Genomic DNA, 19,818 nt, shown 5'->3' with positions numbered 1-19,818 from the left:
GAAGGTGCCTCTCGGAAGCCAGGCCACTGCTCCTTCTGAGCCTTTAGAGAAGGAGGCCAAGGTCTCTGACAGGCTGGAGCCTTCACCCACCCAACTCCCAACTTTGTTCCTTCCTTCTTTCCTTCCTTTTATTCTTCCAACCATCTGAATATCCGTCCATCTTCTTTTAAAAATATGTCATCATGTAAGTGCTAGGTACCAGTTACTGATGATACAGGGAGGAACAAGATTCAGTTCTTACCCTTATGGTGTTTACAGACAAGAGATAAAGAAATTAAGCGACTAATGGCACATTGATTTAAATTAGTCAAGTGCAGGTACCTGGGTGGCTCAGCCAGCTAAGTGTTGGCCTTCGGCTCAGGTCACGATCTCAGGGTCCTGGTGATGAGTCCTGCGTGGAGCTCCCTGCTTAGTGGGGAGTCTGCTTCTCCCTCTCCCGCTGCCCCTCTCCCACCCCAGCTCATGCTGTCGCTCTCTCTCAACTAAATAAAATCTTTTAAACAAACAATCTAAATGCTCCTCCACTTAACTGATTTCACACAGAGAGAGAAGAGAGTTCACTTAATAACATTTGCTACAAAGTAAGAACCACTAAGGTTAATTAAAGGGTCCTAAATTTAGTTTTAAAGCAAGACCAGATTCAATAAGAGTTCCTTATTTCTTTTGGAACCTGCATTCTGCATTGCAGTCCTGCTAGAATATCTTAACCAAAAAAACTAGCAAACTTAGCAAATCTTTTCTTTAATGGATTCAAGTGGTTTGTAAGTTTGAGAGAGAGAGAGAGAGAGAGAGAGAGAGAGAGTGTGTGTGTTTATACTGAATATCCATATTTGGCTACTGCCAGTGAGGTTTCTGCAAGGCAGCTGGGGTTTGGCATGACCCTGACCATCACTCTGGGCGTGTCTAGCCTTGGCTGAGTTAACCTGGGGTTAGAAGGTAAGAACAAGAAGAAGGTAGAGGTGGAGCTGGACCCAAGGCCAAGTAGGAAAGAAAAAGTAGGTCCTTGCAGGACCTGAAAATCCTCTTTTTAATGTGTTTTGAAAGTATCTGAATTATTCTCTAAAATTCACCCTTATTGGGCTCAGGGGTTATTTTTGGCCCTAGAATAGAATTCATTTTGGAGGATGTGTTAAGGGACTCCTGAAAATGCATGGGCTCTCCATCTTCCTCCCTCAGCACCACCTCCATATGATTTAGACTCAGGCTTCGAGCAAAAATGATGGACCACGCCTCAGCCACTTGCGTCATAACAGTATGTGTCAATTTTAATCATGTAACTAAACTCAGTTCTGCAAAATCGGAAATTTTAAAAGGCAGTGGGTGGGTGAGGGGGGGACAAGGAGGTTGTAGGTAAATTAACACATCCTGATTGCTGACCTTACATAATCGTGTGCTTAGTCTGGTCAAATGTAATCAACTCACTGAAGGGAAAGACAAAATCAGAAAAATAAAATCTCTAATAAAAAAGGTATTTTTCTGTTACTATAACCCCTTGTTGTCCCTTTTGACATACTCAGTTATGGAGGGATAACTAATAGTATTGTTTTTTCAGCACGAAAAATTTCCACAGAACATGCTAAACTGATTAGAAGCTGTATAATTTTTGAAATATGTATTTGTGCTTGGTTTTATAAGCCTAAGTTATACACTAACTCAGCAGTTTCCAGGCTGTAATAACACATCCAGGAGCCCTATAGTTGACTCTCATGTATTATGATGAGTCAAACCCACAACTCCTTATTTCAGCCCACTTATCTGAAGCGACCAGTACAAACATGTTTCTAGCAATTATAATCAGTAGTAATAGTAGATGCAATAGTAAGAGAAAACTCATGAGCCAAGGTTTTGCATCTCAGAAGATCCCCTATTCATTCCAAAATGGCCCTGAATGTTTTTTTCTTGACTAGTTACATGATATTTCTAGATCTTGTGTTTTTCTTTTAAGCTTACAGGTGGATAAGTCAAGATTTGAAATGTCTCTCACAATTAATAAAAATATAAGATACTTGCTGAGACACAGTAAGCTCATTCTCTCCTTTTTATATTTTAAGATTGCTTCTTTCCATACAACGACGCTGAAGGACGTTGTTCATTCATTGTGAATGTCAGGATTCAGGAAATAATAACCTAATATAAGAACTATTAAGAACTTCATAGCACCTTGAACTTTGCATCAAGATTGTAAGGGTATTGTGAAATGGTGAGGAAATTGTAAGGAAATGGTGGTGTGAGAAAAATTATCCCAATATCCTAGAAGTCATGGACTAGGAAAGCACACAGATAAAATTAAGATACTGGAATCATTCCATTTATTAAATCGATTTAAAATACAAAAACAGAGGCACCTGGGTGGCTCAGTTGGTTAAAGCCTCTGCCTTCAGCTCAGATCATGATCCTAGGGTCCTTCAGCTCAGATCATGATCCATAGGGCTCTCTGCTCAGCAGGGAGCCTGCTTCCTCCTCTCTCTCTCTGCCTGCCTCTCAGCCTACTTGTGATCTCTGTCCATCAAATGAATAAATTAAAAAATAATAAAAATCTTTTAAAAAAAATACAAGAACAACCAAACAAGGGGAAAGAGATGGAGTCAGTCTATGAGGCTAGGATACAAGCAGATGACAGACAGCACCCCCTACCCGAATCCTGGATTATGAAGGTCTATAGGTCTTGTCCTCTGCACTGATGGGGTGCTTTGGGGCCAGAGCTGAGGCATGAGCAAGAGAGGCTGCAGACAGAAGTACCTTCTGGGCCAATGGCACATACTTGCTCTATCATGGAGATGCAGAGAAAAGGATCCTGGCCAATATCTGAAGCTTGCCAATTATCTTACTGAACAGCCATAGATTTTATTTGCATTTTTTAGCACACCTGCTGTGAGGCCAGAATGGGACCATATAGAGGGTCACCAATGAGTGGTTAATAATGTAAGGGTAGCATAGCTATCAGTCCAGAAGCAGCATGATCAAAATTTATGATCTGATATTCCTATCTATTTCTACCTATAGGTAATATTCTTGTTTGTTTCATCATACAGCTCATTTTTCTCTTTATATGTCTTAACATATTGTAAATTACTTTCTATCTGTACTTAACACATGCTGTGAATTTTGCCTGTAGCACATAAGGAACTAGCTTACTTATTATCTGTGCCTAAGGATTTCATCATTCATCTTGTTTTCTTGTCTTCTGTAGCAGAATTGAATGTTCCAAATAATATAGTAATCTCCCATCATAAGTGGTGTTGATTTTCAAGGCAACTTTCATTCCCAAGTTCAGCAGGACACTGGAGAATTGAAAGGCCACCATGCAAACAAAAACATTTCACTTTTATTTCTTGGAGTTCACTTATTTACTATAAAACCCAAGATTCCTAGGCATAATCCAACATTTTTAGAAACTGTGGTATAATGAGAAATGAGGCTGTCTAAAATTTTTTTGTGTAGTCATCTTGCCTCCCTACAGTTACTCAAGAGAACCTGAAAATACTCACAAGAGCCTGAAACTACATGGCCCTCATTTTCTCTCTGATTCCCCCTTGTCCTGACTCTGGCTCTTCCCAGAATCCTACCTCATGATGGGTCTGCCATGTTTCCTACCTCATATTGTTCATAATACAATTCCTGTGGACACCATTGATAATAGGATACCATGAGAATGACACACCCTAAAACTGGGCATCATGGGGCTTTGGCTGAGACCTTCTACCTGCTATTACTGGGTCTGAGAACTTCCCTACATGGCCTTAGGGGTTGCTATTTTTTCTTTATGTTTTTGCTAAAATGTTACCTTTCACTGAGCTTTCTGTTATCACTTATTTAAAGTGCACCCATCACTTCCCCCTGAAACACTTCCTGTCCTCTTTTTCTTTATTCCTTTTTTAAAATATTTTATTTTTTTTTAGCAATCTCTACACGCAATGTGGAGCTCGAACTCAAAACCTCAAGATCAAGAGTCCCATACTCCACCAAGTGAGCCAGCCAGGCACTCCCCCCACTTTTTATAGTTTGACTCCACAGCACTTTATTGCTCTCTAATATACAATTAGAATTCTCCACTGATTTTGGCCATTTGTAATACACATCTCTATCCCAATTACACACACACACACACACACACACACACGTAAATTCAATAAGAGAAGAGGTTTATAAATTTTGCTCACTGCTCTATTTCCAGGACTAGAAAAGTATCTGGCATATGGTGGGTTCTCAGTCCATATTGGTTTAATACATCTACTCCACCCCATTATCACAACTATAGATATTTCTCTTCTAACTCCATTTCCATGCCAGGTTAGTTAAAGGAAAAATCAATGTGGGTCAATTCAAAAATAGCTCCAGATAATTACTCTGGAAAACATTGCTACTCTATGACCACATTTGCAGGCAGATTACAGGAAGCTGGGCAGGGTTAAGAGTCAACTGAAAGCAGAGAAACAAATCGTGGAATATAGCCAAGTACGAAGTATCCACTTACCTATGAGTTTGCCATGCCAGAGGCTTGGCTCAACCAAGGATTTTAGAATTACATTAAGCTCTATCACTGGATCGCCCTCTGAGAGGCTCCACAACATATTTGAGGCAGGACTTTCTGTTCACTGATTCCAACCATATTTGTTTGAATGAGAAAGTTATTTCCTTGGTGTAAGGTAAGTGTGGTTGGTAGTTCTGTAGAAACTTGTGATGGCTAAGTAGCTTAAGGGTGTTGGCATTTCCTCAAGGAAAGGATAGCATTGTGTGGTGCTTCTGATAGGAAAATCACACCAACCCACTCTCACCATGATATGGCCTGGGGATGTTCCACTAGAGAGAGGGTCTGCGCTGACACACCCACATGCTCCTAGACCCACGCTCATCACAATCTAGGATGTGGATCTGAAGAAGTCCAACCAGTTGAACCACTGTGGAAAGGAAGCTTGCTGACTCTTTTAACCCTCTTCCTTTCTAAAATCCAGACTCCCTTTCCCTGTGAGAGCTCAGAAGCAGGTCTCAGACATTTTGAATGCTGCTCCAGGTCCTGCTCTGACTTGTTCATCAATCTCAAGCACTTTTTTCTACCTCCAGCTTTGTCCTTTCTCACTGGAGGTCTTTCATCTGGAAAAGTGGGAACTTGCTAATCAGTCTCTCAACGAGGACACAGAAATCAGCTCAAAAATGCTTAACCAAAACAACTTTGGGGAATGTTGTCTGTAACGGTGCTTTTTTTTTTTTCTTTTTCAAACTTTATTCTCTCTTCTGTCTCCCTCCTAAATGGAATGCCTAGATAGCCAGCGAACCCCACCCCAGCCCCATGCCTTGACTTCACATGATGCCTCAGGCATGCACCACATGGGAAGCAATGGATGTCAGGCCCTCGGCAAGTGCTTGTGCACCTGCCACCAGCCCTCACACTGTCTCTCTGGAAGCTGCGTCACTTCAATCTCCCGTGACATTGACATGTTGCAGTAAGAGAGTTGGCTTGTCCTGTTTTTCTTTCCCATAGAAAAACACAAGGTTAATGTCAGAGAAATATCATTCAAAGGTTCTAAACTAAGCAATTCCTGTGTCCAGCTGGAGGAGTGTTTTTGTTGCCTTGTTTTCTTTTTCTACCCTGAACCAACATCTCATTGACAAAGAGAGTCACTTGTATGTTCACAGGCTGAGATGAAATATTCTAACAGTGTCCATCACCATTTGACCTGAGTCTGCACTGCAGTGTTAGTTGTCTGAGTGTTAGTTAAATGTAGAGTAAATTCAAATCTTTGCTATTTTCATGGAATAATCACTAATGAATATAATCATGTTCCAATGTAATTTGTTTCATTTGCAAGTTGGCAGGAACGAAGAAGGCAGCTTTCTTTAAAGATGATTAGACCATGGTTATTAGGGTGAGGTCATTGGTTTACAATTAAGTCATTTTTTTTCCCTACGGTTATAATAATAGTGATGGAACCCAGAATCTTGTAGCTTGCTCTTTGGCAAAGGAAGGAGATCAAATTTTCCAAGTTTGGGCTGCCTTCCCTGGGCTGAGGAATAGTTTCCCACACCCGAGGCTTCTGGTGGGTAACGGCCCCCTCATACCACAGGCATTACTCAGTGTCAGGCCTCTGTGGGCCCCGGCAGCTCACAGTGCTCTCCAACTTGGAGCAGAAGCCTCTACAACATCATTGAGAGGAAGATATTTTAAATTTAAGTCCCAGATTGGACTTCTTGTCACCTGATCTACCCTGTGCTAATAGGGGGAAGCGAGAGTCTTCAAAGGAAGAATAAAAGCACAGCCAAGGATTTTATGCTCCCCATGAAAGGAAAAAATTCTTCCCACTGGGGTCAGGAAAAGTTATCAGCCTCAGACCTCTAGGCATGGGACTTAATTTCCCATATCATTATTTTTGCCTGCATAGTCACCATTTTTTTAAAGTAATGTTTTTATCTCTTTTCCTCTCTTACAAACAAAACATTTCATGTCCTCCACAGACCTATTTTTGGCAAGCTCTAAAAAAATCTGAAATGCTTAAAGTCCATCATAGGGGAAAATAGCCATTGGAACCAAAACCAGTACATTCCAGGTACTAATTGTACTAATTGAAATTCTGCTGCTCCATTAAAGAATTCTCCATTCTGTTCTTGGGGTTTAGATGAAGAAATAGTTTGGGGAGAGTCCTGAAACAGGAATTGAGACTCGTGTCTTCAGCCCGTCCATGTTGTTAACCAGTTGTCATGCCCTGAAACAGTCACTTAACCCAGCTGAAAACCTAGATTATGTGCGTACTAAGACCTCCACCTGCCAAAACCCATCTAAGTGCCTGCTATAGATAAGGGCTAAAATCATATGTTTTGCGGTTACACTTCTAGACTTTTCCAAAAATACATCCTTTGAGATGAGAGCTATCAGGAGCATGACATCTCCTCCTGCATTTAAAACTTGAGATTTACGGACACTGAATTTTGTCTAAGAATTTCATAGTAATATACCCATTGTCGACTCTCAGGGTACTGTTTATATTCTGCATAAATATTTAAACAGAGAATTCTGAGCACCAGATTGTCATCAAAGAAAGAGTTAGCTGCAATATCACATAGCTTTACAAAGCAGTAAAGTTTCATGATCAAGAGTGTGGGTTTTGGAGTCAAATGTTTAGGATTCAAATCCCTCTCCCGCTGTTTGTTTGCTCTGTGACCTTGGGAAGTGGACTTAATTTCTTCGTGCCTCCAGCTTATCTATACATGGAACTAATTCCATTACCTCTCTCCTAGAACTCTTGTAAGGATTCACATAAATAATGCTCTTATAGCAATCAACTCCACTGTTGGCATACAATAAGCATTCAATAGACATTAGGAACTTGTTTTTACAACCTGAGAATTAGGTCCAAAATGATGAATATGAGAGCCTCATTACTTTCAATTTTTTAATGACCTCACATCTAATAGAAAGAATTCGATAAAGCAGCCAAGAGTGGTCTATGTTAGTCTCTTGGTTCCTTAGTTGTTTCTAAATGTAGATATTTTTAAAACTATTTTTAGAAATATGTATTTATTTATATATTTGAGAGGAAAACAGAGCACAAGTGGGGAGGGGGGGAAGGGCAAGAGACAAGGAGACCCCTCATTGAGCAGGGAACCCATCACAGAGCTCGATCCCAGGACCCTGAGATCATGGCCTGAGCTGAAGTCAGACGCTTATCCAACTGAACCATCCAGGGACCCATAAGTGTAGACATTTTAAAATAATGTAAGACTATTCAGGATTAACTATAGTCATCTGGGCTCTTGCTATGCAGTTAGCCAAAAAGCAAATGGCAAGGACTGACTAGTAGAGCTAAGTAGTAATTGAAAATGGACATTTTTCTTTATGGATTTAGTTTTAAATAAGATTTGGGGGAAGGTAAGTTATATCTATTCATCAAATAAAGCACCTTCATTATAGAAAACATGCTTATTTGATTCCATTAGACAACCACCTTTAACATTTTAATGTTATTTACATAACACAATTTTTGTTCCACTATTATAGTCATGCATTACATCCTTCTATTTTTATTAACCTTCTTTTTTTACCTGAAGACTGGTCTTTAGCCTAATTTTAAGGGACCATTTTCCTTCTGTAAATAACCAACTAAAATCAAGTCCTTGTGATTCAGAGAGACCAAAAAGGGTGGGAAAATATGTGAATGACTTCTCCATTCCAGTGGGAACCTGGATGGAAACCCTCTTTTTAGAAGCCAAGAAGGCAAAGTTCCATTTTTTCTTGGCAAGACACTTTATGAGATTCTGAGTGTCTTTGGATTCTGCACTTTGGTAGCTTGGAATTAGCCTGAGAACACTTTCATGCCCCAGTGATCTCAGAATCTCTCCCCTAACAACAAAAACCCTGATTTCCAGTGTTCAGTCGAATTTCTCAAGGCCCAATGAAGTGTTGGTTTGTATCCATCTCCAGTTCTCTTCTCCTTGTCCCTCACACACTGATGTTTATTGTAACTTTCACAGAAAGAGGGTTTATCACTCACAAGATAGTTTACAGGTTAAGGGATGACCTTAATATCCTGTTAGTGTTTCTCTTAGAGAAAATAGCTTCCACTCTACAAAATATGTACTATATTTTATTCTGAACTCTTCTTTTTATACTTTTTTTTTTCCTGATAGCCTTTGGTTGTTTCAAGATCCCACATTCCATGATAAATACAATTTTCTTTTCAGGATAACTACCCAAAGTCATTAAATAGTTTTATTTTACCCAAAGAGGTAAAATAGTTTCTTCCTTAAAGACTGTGGACTGTGGCCAACTGTTATATAAACCCGTGTTCTCTAGTGTGTTGGCTCTCAAATGTGCTAAATTGAACCCTTATTGATGGTATAAACCCTGTCTGTTGGCCACCCCTGCAAACAAGATATTACAGCTGGCAGATTATATGGAAAACTTGGAAGTGATTATAAAACTGGAAATCCTACTTTAAAGTTGGATGTAACTGTTAGCTCTCTGTACGATCGTGACCACCATTGTTGAACTTTATTGATGTGTTGCCTACTGGGCAGGTTATGGGAATAAATGGTGAGAAGTGACCCAGGGTGGCCCATCATTTAGTTCAATCAAACCCGATACTCTGACTTAGGTGACACAGGGAGACCTGCCCCCTGGGTGGCTTGTGTGTTGCCTTGGCTACAATGTGGGGTCTCCTCTGGAATGTCCAGGCCCATCTCAGGGGCACACCCTCTCTCTAATGCTACTCTCAACAGCTGACACAAGACCATCCTCTGAATTCCCCAAAGCACTCTGAGACTGGGATGGACCATTGAAAGAGGGTCTTACTAGATGACTGAGCCCAGCAAAAGGAATAGGGGAGCACAGAGGTCTAGGGTACATCCTCGGCATAGAGCTTACTCACCTGCCTCCCTTCCCAGTGGTAGGCCCACATCCATGCAACAAATTCAACCGTCCCCTCCTCCCCTGCAAGGCCTGGAAGCATGCTTAACCTCTGGAAGCCCAGATCTAACCACTTACTAAGTTCTGGTTTCCTGTCCTGGAACCCAGGTTTTCTCGGCATGCCTGACCCTGGAATAGGTCTTCTCTTCCTGCAGAAGACATCAGCTTTGATTCCGAGGGCATAGCCTCTCCCGTGGCCTCAACAGGACAACCACGGCAGAATGCCACAGTCAGGTATTGACAGAGGAACACACCCAGGGGCAGGAAGCTGTTTTATTGCAAATGGTTATGACGGTCATGTCAGTGTCAAAGATACACCCCAAGAGGGGACTATTATTGGTGGGTGCCCAATACAAGAGCTACTTGTAGCTCTAGTAGGAGGAGGCAGACAACGGTATGTGAGAAGCAGAATGATATGTAAGGTACATGCCCTTGGCCTCCACTTTCTTCAACAGGGAGGAAGGACTCTTGAGTCCATCATGTGGCAGTTGCGAGAAGGATTTGCTGCTGCTGCTGCCATTGCTGTTGTTCTCCTGGCTGGGGTTTCCAGAGGCTGCTGCTTCAAAGGCAGCTGGACCACCACTGTGCTTCGTGTCACAGCATTCCTCTGAGCATGGGCCCCTGGAGGGTGACCTAAGAAAAGTCACTCCCCTGGACAGAGGAGAGGCTGGATTCTTGTTCAGCCTGGCTGTTGGGGGAAAAGGGGAAGAGCTTCAACCTGCTTCACAGGTTCTGGGGCCGTGTGTGTGTGTGTGTGTGTGTGTGTGTGTGTGTGTGTGTGATGACAAGCTGGATCTCAGCATTCCATTTTTTTCAAGCCTACATTCCATTACCCCATGTTCAACTCAGTTGGCTTCCAGGAGCCCTCCCAAGAGAAACAGCTGTTTGATGCCTTACAGAGGAAATTTTAAAAGCTCTTGAGGTTTAGAATTTTAGAATCTGCAGGGTTGATAACTTCCTCTCTGCTTGTGAAAACAAACAGCATTAACTTCTCTCTCAATACAAACACAATTCCAAAATGCATGGCTTCTTTTCCAAATGCGGTTCTATCAAAGAAGCAAAGATGATCCTAGGTAGCCTATGATGAAGCTGTAGATGCCACTAATAAGATCAGTTCTTGATATGATAGCATGGATATTGTTGTTCATGATGCTATAATTGACAAGTGATGGGAAGATGGAGACCACATGATTGCTGCTTGAGACAAGAAAGTTTCCTATGTCACCCCTAAAGTACAAAGCACCCATCTAACAGAAGGGACAAGGGATTTGGAAATACTGTTCACTTAGAGTAATTAATTCACCCACAGGAAATACCTTGTTGGCTGTTTCTGCTAGAGTTCTTTAGTAAGCCAAGTTACAGCACCAGAAATATAGTTCATAATAATTGAAGGATATATTTTCTTTCTTTTGGAAGATGTTTGCTAGAGGGATAGTGTTTTATTCTGAATTTTTTTCCAGTTTGAGAAAAATAAGAACTAAGCTTTGAAGTATCTGCTTGTCCTTAACACACACGCACACGCACTTACACACACACACACACACACACACTCATAATTTATTCTGGCTCAATTTCTTTTTCTCTATTTCTCTCTCTCTCTCTCTCTCTCTCTCTCTTCTTTCCTTTCCTTCCGTTCTGTTCCTCTCCCTTTCTCTCTTAGATCACCCATATCCTTGAGGGTTGACAGACCAGTAGAATCAGAAATGAGAAAGAGCTGGAATTGTAGATCAATGGATAAATAGAAGTATTTACATTTTTATTTCTCTTATCATCCAGCCCATTCGTCGTCTTCTGGATGTGCTTCTTTTTGAAAAAGCTATTTCCAATAGACTTGTTTATCTTCCCTCAACTTCTGCCCCCAGATTTGAACATAGTGAGATAATGTTTTGGGGAGGTGCTTCAAAACAATGGGTAGATTTTTCTGGGTGATGAAAATTATCTGTATTAGCATGAATACATTCATTTGTGTTATTTTGAAGATTCTTCAATAAAGGGATTCATCTATATCAAGACTGCTTTATTCTTGATATAACTAGTTTCTCATCGCTAGCCCTTAGTGCCAAGAACAAAATGATTTCCAACACTCCTAAATATTCACAGAGCTGATAGACATAAAACAATACAGGAAGAATTCTGTAGTGACAAAATGAAACATCTTACAGACAAGATTACTTTATATCAACCACTGTCAGGGTTGCAATATATTTGTTGTAACCTATAAACAAACAGATGCAAGATCTTCAATCTCCAAGGCATTATGAATATTTTGTAATGAAAAAACAAACTAGTTGAAAACCAAATGATTGGTAAGTTTGGCTAAAAGCTTGCATTGCTACTAGTTTACTAGCATCCAGAGTATCACACACTTTTTCTTATTCCATTCAGTAAATATTTATTGAATTTTTAGTCTGTACTATGCATTCGTACTAAGTGTTTGGAATATAGATGGCCCCAGTTCTCAATGAGTTTACAGTCTACTAGGGAGACAAATAAACATTTCCAACAAAAGTACAACTGAAAATAAAGGAGAAAGGCCAAGAGCAATACCTGGAATATCTGTCCCTAGAGACAGGATGTTTATTTTAGTCAGTTAGCCATAGTCTAAAATTTGGCTTCATAGGCTCAGATACCTTAGCATAAATTGTTTTTCAGTAATAAGTGATGGGCCAAGTAACTAGAATTGTTACTAGCAAACTAGAATGCCAGTTTATTAATTTTTCCTGGAAAATAGAACTGCCCAAGGAACCAGACCCTAAGTCCAATAGCCAGCACACCACAGGCTGCTACAGCAAGAGTAAAGTTCTAATCAGAAGATTTCTTGGTAAGCATGAAATAGAAGAAATTAATATTTGATGCAAGATCAAACATTTATGATTTATAAGAAATTATAATGATAGCCTCAGAACAAAACACTATTCCTCTAGCAAACATCTTCCAAAAGAAAGAAAATATATCCTTCAATTATTATGAACTATATTTCTGGTGCTGTGACTTGGCTTACTATCTCCTAAAGTGTGGGTAGACCTGACACTATGGATGGCACAAAGCAAAACTTTGAGCAAGAGCTCACAGTGGGCAGTAGTGGCAACACAGGTATGGCCAAAGTTGGCCCACCCAGCATCCCTTTTTGAATGGGCGTGGCCAAAGCTGGCCCACCCAACATCCCTTTATTGAATGGGGATGGCCAATGTTAGCCCATCCCACAACCCTTTGCTCTCCAGGCCTGCTGGCTGGCTAATAGCCACCATGTACACAGTTGTAGCCATACCAGGAGTCTGGTCTTATGGGGATCTGAAAGAAATAATATATCTTTATGAGTAAAAATTAGGTACAAAAGTGAAGATTGATTTGGAATATTCAGAGTCTATTCACTTAGAAAATCCACCTCTGCAAACCAATCATTGAGTTAGGAACATGATTTTATACTAGTCCATAAAGCACTGCTGATCTGACTCCTTTCCTCTGGCCATCCTCACTTCTCTCTCCCTGGGAAATCCTAGACCTTACCATATTCCAGCAATGAGAGGACTCAAGTCTGAGACTGTAGCATCTGTTCTGATCATGGTGATTGGTAAATATTATCAACAGGGCTTTCTTTTTAAGGCACTTTTGATATAACTCTGATCTAATGAGTTATATATCTCTTCTGCTATTTAACTCTCAATGCTAATTCCTTTTTCTCAAATTTTTGGCAGAAACTTCATGATAACCCCTAAATAGTGACAATTAATACCAGTCAGAAACAATTAAAGTTCCTTTTACAATGCTCTATATATTACCAAATAATGAAGTTGAACAGAAGCCTTTCTCTCCTTAGCAATACGGCCTTCTTTCTGGGCATTCCCAGAAACAAGCTCTAAGGAAGAAACCCAGTAAGGACAGTAATGAGCAACGTCACAGCACAAATTCCCAAAAGACTGGAAGAGAAGGCAATCAAGGGATTCTCTTGTTTGGTTATTTTATGTTTTGTTCAGTTTGGTGTGGTTTGGTTTGGTTTTTTAATCAAGAGCCTATACAAGTCTTTCCCCAGGGAGGAGTTGAAATATTATTAACAGGAGAAAGAATGGATACTCAGTGAACAACAAACAGCAAATGCATTCTCAAAACTTATAGCTCATTGAGGGCATTAAAATTGAGAATTCATGCCATACAGGGATAGCTCCTCAAAATCTCCTCGCTCCTGATTTAGGTACCTTTGGGGGGGGGATCTGTTTTTGTTTTGTTTTTAAAGAAGCAATAGCATATTTGACTATGGAACTCAGTTTTCCATAAATTCATTATCAGCTGGTATGATGTTGCCCTCTAGAACATTTGCAACATTTTCAATTTCATCAAGCCAAAAAGACAGTTTATTAAGGCAGTCACTTTCCCCCATGAGTCTCAGAAGGAGCTTCATTTGGCTTTAAACCATCTTCATATAATCTGTAGCTGTGGGCTTCCCAGGAGGAAGATATACAAAGGACACTGTGAGAAAATATGCTTCTTATTTAAGCTGTGAAGTGTCGATAGAACTATCTTCAGCTGACAGTCAAAGACAACCACGGGGGATGTGAAAAGCAAACAAACAATGTCTTTGGTCGCATTCTGTCCTTTTAAACTAATTTGTACAAGATCTACAATTAGGATTTAGTATTTTGTATACTGAGAAACATAGCATGTGGTTAATAAAAATTTAAGAATTTTTCTCAGACCAGGCCTTTCTCGCAGTGACTGTTTGATGAATGACAGATGACAGAATGAATGAATGCGTGAATGATGAAATGAGCAAGCCAGCAAAACGAGAAAGCTTACAGATTGAAAAACTAAATTTACCTTTTTAACTTACCGCCTAGCAAAAAGTAAGCAGGTTCTAGAGCAGCAAATGCCATCTTTGCTGAATGCGTAACTGACAGTATAATTACCCTGAGGAGAGAAGCCATTGCGCTGAATGAATACTAAGTGCAAAGACTATAGATGTGTGTGTGTGTGTGTGTGTGTGTGTGTGTGCGCGCGCACACGTGGGCACGCATGCGTCTGTACGTGCATGGTCCTGCTCACCTATGGGCGCACTAACAGAGAAACCCAGAGGAACTGGGGAGTGGCACTTCAGAGCTAAAAGGAGTTCCTGCATAAACAGTCTGTGTGATCTCAAGCGGAACAATCCATGTATCCAGGAGGAACCAAGATTCGGGGGGAAAAGCAGAGACAGGCTTTGGGTCCAGGCAGATACGGGTACCAATCTGCAGCTTACCTGCCCTTTAACCTTGGCCAATGTATCTTGCCTCCCTGATCCTTGATTAACTCACTCCTCAAGTGCTGATGATAACACTCCCTCTCCCGGTTGTTACTGAGAAACTGAGGTAATAATACAAACATTTGTAAAGCGTGTTTTATACACTGAGCAGCATTCTGAGCATTTCGTATACATGACCTCATTTAAACCTCACAGGAGCCACTTGAGACAAGAATTTTCCTTCCCAGGGGAGGAAAACTGAGGCAAGGGTTAGGGAATTGCCCCAAGTATATGGCATAGGGTCTGCACACAGTCGGTTCTCAATAGGTAATAACAGCCATTATTTATTGCTAAGAGCTTTACATTTATTCTCTCATTGGATCCTCTGGACAACCGTATGTGTTTATCGTGTGCCTGGAGGATAGCGGACATGTAATGAGTATTTGCTGGATGAATGTGAGAATCCTCCCTGCACAGAATTAGCTGAGGTTTACATAAGTAACCTCCTCAAGGTCATAAAGCCAGAATATGCACCCCACACACCAACCCTGTGTGTGTGTGCTCTTAAACATGCCAGTTGTTTATGGTCTGTGTGTCCCATCTCCCTGGGATCAGAGAGAAGAAAGACCTGGGTAGTGGAAGGGACATACCAAAACCATCAGAAGCAACTAAGAAGGAACACCTCCGGTGTGCTTAGAAAACATGGAATCTGTGGTTTTTCCTTTCTCTCTCTCTTTTTCACTCCACTCTTGATCTCTGTCTCAGCCCCTAAATAATCTGTGCTCTGCAGCCTCTGATTTCTAATTCTGGCAGGCAAAGGGAAAAATATTAGAAATTGTACTCCAAACTATCCATCATTTAGCTAAGACTTCTTAAGGGTTCTTAAGTAATCAGGCATTTGAGGTTTTGGATTGTATTTGAGGGGAAGAGGGCTTTAATGAGGTGAGTGAAGATGTATGTGATCTGTTTTAATATACAATTCCCACATGCTACAAACAGCAAGGTCCAAAAAACCCAAGTCTTAAAAGAAAATTGAATAATATTTTACTCAGACTGTTACATGCTGACCTGTAAATGAATGTTAATATTGAATTAATTGCCTTTACATGCATCATTTCTATCATATGGATAAGTGGACAGAGCTCCCAAAAACGGTTTCTTTGATTTAGAATGAAAGAATAATGGGTATTTGCTTCTAGCTTGGCGGACTAATTATTGAATGCTGTCATTCTTTGTGTTTCAGTACCTTGAAGTGATTAAGCAGGGATAAAAGCTAAAATTAAAAAGAAAAGCCCATTACCAAATACTAAACAGCTTCAGTAACTTCCTGCCAGTCTCTGAAGGACATTCCTGCCTTGTTATGACAAGGAATTATTCATAATGTGTGCCTAGCATATAGATTGCATCCTTTATTTGAAACAATAAGAGAGTCATCCTCAGTAGTTGATGGAAATAAATAGGCAGGCAAAATTTAAAGGGGAAAAAAAAAAGACCAACCGGGAGGCCTTGATAATAATTGCTTGTCACCGTAACATCAAGTAGTCCATCCTTTTAGGAACTCGTTACATGGCTAGGCCATTATGTTCTCTGGGTGGGAAAAAAAAAGTGCAGTAATTCACAGAAAAGCAATGACAGTGTTCTGCTGGTTTACCTAATAGTATTGACTAGACAGGAGAATGGTGGCTTGAAAGCAAGGAGTGATTCTATATTTGAAATTGTTTTGCTGTCTTTTTCACCCAATCAGAATTTTTCTCATTTAAAAAATATCAATACCTTTGAAAAATATCAAAGAGACCTCCACCCATATTTTGATCTGACTATAGAGTGCACAGCTTCCAGATTCCTGCCCAATCACTCCGCTTAGCGAAATGTCTGCTGTTGCTGGGAGGAAACAGGGAAGAGATGCTATGCTTTAGTGCCCCTTGCTGGTCAACCTGAAGAAAATCTGAGCGATATGATTGCCGGAGCCCAGGTTGCTATTAATGATGTGCCCCATCCCACTAACATGCCCAGGAAACCTAGTTGATTTAACCTAAACATATGGAGCAAGTCTTAAAAATCATTATAAGGATGAGATGATGTATCTGCAATGCACATATCCTCTTAAGACAAAAGTTCAATATAAAGACAAACTACATGTTAAACCTTAGCCTCACTTCAAAATAAATCCAGGCAAATATGTTCCGATGAATGCATCCTTATGACATAAGAAACTTTCCTAGGCCCAAACCCTGATTTGTGCCTGATGTGTCTCCAAAAATGTGTATGGTCTTTCAAATCATAGCAAAAACAATAGGTACCAAAATAATACCAAATGGAATTCTCAGTTCCAATTAACTCCCAAAAATGATACAAAAATTATTTCTATTGGAGAAAAAGGGGCATATCTATCTATAGTAATGCATTAGATCGTTGATAATTACATTATAATTTTAACAAGCAGGTTCTGATTTCGTGAATTTCTTATCCATTTGCCGTTTTCTTAAGGATGTAATAATACTATTTTTATAATTTAAAAACAATAGCCACAACATGGCTACACTGACCAGTTGGTTACCAAAGCTAATTAATTCTTAGGATTCCATAGTGAGCCATCAGACCTAACACCCCAATTTATTTGAAACACCATTAGGGGTGGGCTTAGAATTAGATCTCCTCCCCTACAAGGTACCCATCAAGAGACAAGATTCAGAAGATCCAGTTCTGGGGGCTTGAAAAAGACTGTTCAGGCAGACTAAATAATACAGAGATGTATGGTGACCAGCCCATGTGGTAATCTTGCAGACGTACAGTCTAAACTCGTATCGATTGTATTGGCATAAACATAGATGTATAAATCAATGGAATAGAATTGAGAGTCCAGAATTTTAGACTCTTTAATTTTGGTCAGTTTAGTGATGTTCATTAACAATTCCAAAACAATTCAGTGGGGGAAATGAATGATCTTTTCAACAAATAATGTTGAGATAACTGGATAGTCACATGCAAAAGAATGAAACAAAATCCTTGTCTCACACCATATATAAAAATTAACTCAAAAGTAACAAAGGATCTTAAATGTAAAATCTAAAACTATAAAACTAGCAGAAGAAAATGGAGTAAATGTTTGTGATCTTAGATTCGACAATAGTTTCTTAGATAAAACATCAAAAGCACAAGCAACAAAAGAAAAAGTAGGTAAATTAGACATCAACAAAATTAAAACTTCCATGCTTCAAAGGACACCATCAAGAAAGTGAAAAGACAAAACACAGAATGGGGCAATGTTTTGCAAATTATGTGTCTCATAAGGAACTTGTATTTAGAATATATAAAGAATGATTGCAACTCAGTCATTGAAAAGTTAAAAATTATTTGCTAATATAAAAATAAGCAAAGAATCCAAATAAACATTTATCCAATGAAGATATACAAATCACCAATAAGCACATGAAAAGATGTTAGTTATTAGATAAATCAAAAAACCACAGTGAGAAGTATTTAACATGCACTAGCCTGGTTATAATCAAATAGACAATTACAAATGTCGATGAGGATGTAGAGAAATTGGAATCCTCAGTCATTGCTAGTAAGAATATAAAATGGCATAGCCATTTCAGAAGAGAGTCTGGCAGTTTCCCAAAGGTGATATATGGAGTTCCTATATGACCCATAAAATCTACTCCTAGATATGTATACACACACAAGATACATATGACAAGAGAAATAAAAACATATGTCTACAACTTGTACATGAATCTTTATAGCAGCATTTTTAATAATAGCCAAAAGGTAGAAACAACCCAGGTGTTCATTAATGGATGGATAAACAAAATGTTATATGAATGTACATTCATATAATAGAAAATTATTTGTCATCAAAAAGTAAAAAAACAATGAATACTATTACACTGAAAAGAAATAAAAAAGAAAATGAAGTATTGCTATGTGTTACAACATGAATTAAACCTTGAAAGCATTATGCTAAATGAAAGAATCCAGACAGAAAAGGCGCATACTGTATGAATCAACTATATTAATCTGCTAGGCCTGCCATAACAAAATACCATGGACTAGGTGGTTCACACAAGAGAACTTTGGTTTCTCATAGTTCTGGAGGCTAGAAGTCCAAGATCAAGGTGTTGTTGGCAAGCTTGTTTTCTCCTGAGGTCTCTCTCCTTGGCTTTCAGTTGGTTGTCTTCTCACTCATGTGGCCTCTTCTCTATACACACATATCCCTGGTATCATCTTCTTCTTATAAAAGCACCGATCCTATTGGATCAGGTCCCTTATGACCTCATGTAGCCTTAATAACCTCTTTCAAAACCCTCCAAATATAGTCACATTGAGGGTTAGGGCTTCAACAAATGAATTTAGCACAATATAATTCAATCCATAATATCTACTTATATGAAATGTCCAGAATAGGCAAATCTATAGTGACAGACAGTAGATAGTGGTTGTCAGGGGTTTGGGGGCAGGGCTGGGGGTGATAGGAGGATTGGAGTGATAGCTGAGGAATGCAAAAGTTTCTTTTCGTGGTGATGAGAATATTTTGAAGTTGATTGAGCTGTGGTGGAACAAGTCTGTAAATACACTAAAAGTCATTGAATTATACATTTTTTAATTATACATTTTATTTACTTATTTATTTATTTTACAGGAGGGAAGGGGCAGAGGGAGAGGGAGGGAAAGAGAGAATTGTAAACAAACTCCATACCTAGCATGGAGCCCGACCCGGGGTCAGTCTCACAACCCCGATATCATGGCCTGTGCTGAAATCAAGAGTCAGATGTTTAAACAACTGAGCCACCCAGCACTCTTTAATTATACATTTTAAATGAGTGAGTTGTATGCTATGTGAATTGTATTTCAATAAAGTTATTACTAAACGTACACGTACACACACACACACACACACACGCACACTCCAAGGGGGCTAGAAGGGCCATCAGTAAAGTCTTTAAGAGGTAGTAGGAATCCACTCATAAGGATGAAGTTCAGAGCCAGGACTAAAGTCCTTAAATGTAGACAAAGAATAAAAAGCTCACTTCTGATCCTAAACATTAAATATTCAGGGCATTTGGGGCAGAAGAGCAGGTATCAGATCGGGGGTCTATGGTCAAGGCCGCCCTGGCTACAAACTTGGCATGAACTTGATTGAGTCCCAAAGTGTTGGCCTAGAACTCCTTGAGCTCCTGCCAAGGCCTGCATTCACCTTAGAGACCAA

The 19,818-nt window shown here is 39.7% G+C and overlaps 1 protein-coding gene across 6 annotated transcripts in view; it reads left to right on the top strand.

Moving 5' to 3' along the window:
• LOC309864645 (sterile alpha motif domain-containing protein 5) overlaps positions 1-19,818 on the top strand; it is a 909,922-nt gene that overhangs the window by 667,147 nt on the left and 222,957 nt on the right. The gene's annotated exons all lie outside the window — the stretch shown is intronic.

The sequence above is a fragment of the Mustela nivalis genome, assembly GCF_964662115.1.
Source record: "Mustela nivalis genome assembly, chromosome: 5".
In the NCBI taxonomy this organism is placed as follows: domain Eukaryota; kingdom Metazoa; phylum Chordata; class Mammalia; order Carnivora; family Mustelidae; genus Mustela; species Mustela nivalis.
Note: the sequence above shows the minus strand (reverse complement) of the source record. Positions and strands in the feature narration are given on the sequence as shown.